A 3,476-nucleotide genomic window follows, 5' to 3' on the forward strand; every position below is an offset into this window, starting at 1 on the left:
CGTACATCCTTCAAAAAAGTACTTTTCATTATATATGCCTATTGATTGCTAAGGCTATGAGCGGCAGAAGCAACTCTTCCGACGCTCGACAATATGTCAGGCAGTGAAGACGTAGGCCTATCTAAGGAGGAACGTGGGTGGAAGGAGCAAATCCTGGAAAGAGTTTGCTCCCCAGATGCATACTACCTCCCTCTAACAAGAAAGTTTCTACCAGTCCAATAAAAAAAAAAACAGCTCATATTTTCTAGCTAGCACCTCCTCAATTTTACCTACTTTTTCATACCACTTATGCCATTGTATCAGACTGATGTAAAATGTTGCCACACGGAAGAATATTGGTCCATAGACATTTAGGCCTATATAGGCCCGTAGTAATAACTCTGTCCAATAAACATTAATTCGATTGACGGACCAACCACACACATTCTTCGCGATCGTATTTGTGTAGTTTAAGGCTGTAACACGAGTTGGGGAAAAGCAACTTCACGTAATAGGCATATTTTGTTATTTTAATACAACTTCCAACATCGAAATAGAGAAGAAACACTTTCCATTCTATGGTTATATAACCTGAGACTTGGCCTATATCGGGCAGTTCTGCGTATTACTATTATAAAGAGCCGAATTCGTGGAAAATACTTAGATCTGTTCACAGCTCTTCACACGTCGACCAAATGCGATAGGCATAATGCATTACCATAAGATTATTCCACTATGACATAATCTTCTTGTAATTACAACTCACCAATCATTTCTTATTCTGCTCTCCCTTCCATGAATGCACAAATTTACTTATGATAGGCCTACGCAAAACGTGACCAATGTGAGTGAGAAATGAAATGGTTCAATGGTATCATAAAACAGACAAAAAAGCTATTATATATGGGGAGCTTAATCATTTCCCAGTACAGTACATGCGATGAAAATTGAAAATGAAATAGTATACATCTTCGAGGAAAGCTGTAACATTACAGCCAAGGGAACAATAAGAGTTGAATTTACATTAACGACCAAGACCCTCAAATTGTGGTATAAATATTAAAAAAAAAAGATACTCTGTAAGGACAATTCAAGTGATTTTTTTTTTTTTTGATTTTTTTTTTTTTTTTTTGCAAGTTTACGTTTTTTATTTTTTTTTTTTTTTTTTTGCAAGTTTACGTTTTTAAGTCTAAAACAAACTCCGGTGTACTTTTTGAGTGAGCAATCAACTCATAATCCTAAAATATTCAGCGTTTTTTCGACAAGGAAAACAAAATAATTTTATTGATAGCCTTCTGAAATGTCATTTCACTATGTTGACAATAACTTTAGGACTGGTGGTGAGACCGAAGTGAGGGGATTTACATAGGGGACCATTCCTCCACTTTATCTGCGTTGAAGCATGTCATTTTTCAACATATTACAGTATAAGGTTTCTCTGCAGATTTAGCATCACCGATGCTAAATCTGCAGAGAAACCTTGGCCCCCGAAAAATCATCACACTGGTTTTTAAAATTAAACGATTGTGATGCTTATAAGCAGAGAAAAAATAGTTACAGGCCCTAATTCTCACTAATATGTTGACTAATAATTAATTGAGGCTAGTGTTAGTCAAGATTGGCTCTGTAGAAAGCTTGAGACAATAAAACAAAATAGGTTAGGCCTATTAATAAAAAAAAACTGATAATTTTTTTTATGTAGAATTAACTTAACTATTTTATTTTAACAACGTGTTTTGTTTGTTCGCATACGTTATCAATAAAGAATTAACCATTTTGGCTGGATTCCTAAAATATGTTGGTGTCGCAAAATTGAGAAATTATATTCCCATAGACATTAACACAATTTAATGAAGTCTCAGCAGAAATATATTAAGCCATGAAATAGTTACCCCGTAATGGGATGAATGGAGTTCCTACAAGGTGTCAATAATTTATAGGCCTAGGGGTTAAGCAATAAGAAAAGTACAATAAAAAATTTTGACCGCAAGATGAACCAAAGTATTTGCAGCTGGCTTACCTAGAATTACGTACATGAGTAGTAAATTGAAAGTATTTCTGGATAGGCCTACCTTACGTCATTCTAAGCTGTGGAATAAACAATGCTAATAATAATACTAAGCCTAATAATAATACTAATAATACTAACAATAAAAATAATAATACAGTAGAACCCCTGTTAAAAGGGGACACCTTCGGGAGCCAAAAAAAAAATTGTCCCCTTAATAGCGGTGTCCCCTGAATAGGGGTACCCCTATTGCATGTTTTTATACAATGATGACATAAATTCTGTATAATTTTATTTTTATTGACATAAGAATCAGCTAAGTAGAATTAGAACTAATTTATTGCAACAATTTTAAATGCAAATACAATACATTTATGAAATCAGCACAAATAAAACAACAATAGTTTTGTATTTATTTACTTATTTATTTATTTTAAAAATCTAGAGGTCGGGGTCCCTCGCTGTACATTTTGCTTGTGTCTTTGAGCAAGCACTTTATCTGCATTGCTTCTCCTGTATCACCTGTCTTGTCGGACTCGTAGATAGACCGTGAAGGAAACTAATTCCTCCATGGGTAGACCATACAGGCCTGTATGGTACATGTTATGCCCTCACAATTTCATCAAACCATCATTGCATTCGGTTTTTTCTTGTGAAGGGCCCCACTCCACAGTGATTAAGTTCACTTTTGGGGTGTCCTTTCTCACAATTGTCTGTGCTTGTTCTTTGCTGTTTCCTTTATTGTCAATTTTATTGTTTTTTAGACGAATAAATGAAATGAAATGCAGGCCGGTTCTCTCCACACAGGAGTACAGTAATATCTCCCAATTACGATCCTCCCAATTGCGAACTGTTGATTTTACGAACCCAATTTGCGTGATGACGTCATTACGAATGATCGTTTTTAACTACAAAAATACTTAAAATTCTATTTAAAAGTCTTCAAAAATAATATAAAATGTTGTGTCAGCTAAGAAATAAAGTGACATAAAACCAAGTTTTAAGCAAGAAATATTGATTGATACTTGTTCAGGCATACTGTACAGTAAGGGCCTGTTTCTACTGGAAAGAAATAATCGATTAAAAATCGCTTTTTTGAAAAATCGCTTTTATTCTCGCAGTAGAAACTGGACCATTTTTTATTTTATTTATTTTTATTTATTTATTTAGGCACATAATACATGTGCCAAGGATTGTCAATAACGAATATATCACTGTCCTACTTGTAGGTGACAATCTATGGCGAGCCGAGTTGTCATTTAATCGTAAATAGAGATATCTTAGTTTTAAATAGAGATATCTTAGTTTTTAATAGAGATATCTTAGTTTTAACTAAGATATCTCTATTAATAGAGATATCTCAGTTTTAAATAGAGATATCTCTATTAAAAACTAAGATATCTCTATTTAAAACTAAGATATCTCTATTTAAAACTAAGATATCTCTATTTAAAACTAAGATATCTCTATTAATAGAGATATCTTTATT

The sequence above is a fragment of the Anneissia japonica genome, unplaced genomic scaffold (genome assembly GCF_011630105.1).
Source record: "Anneissia japonica isolate Jap-2015-1 unplaced genomic scaffold, ASM1163010v1 scaffold3678_len381626_cov175, whole genome shotgun sequence".
NCBI classification, from domain to species: Eukaryota; Metazoa; Echinodermata; class Crinoidea; order Comatulida; family Comatulidae; genus Anneissia; species Anneissia japonica.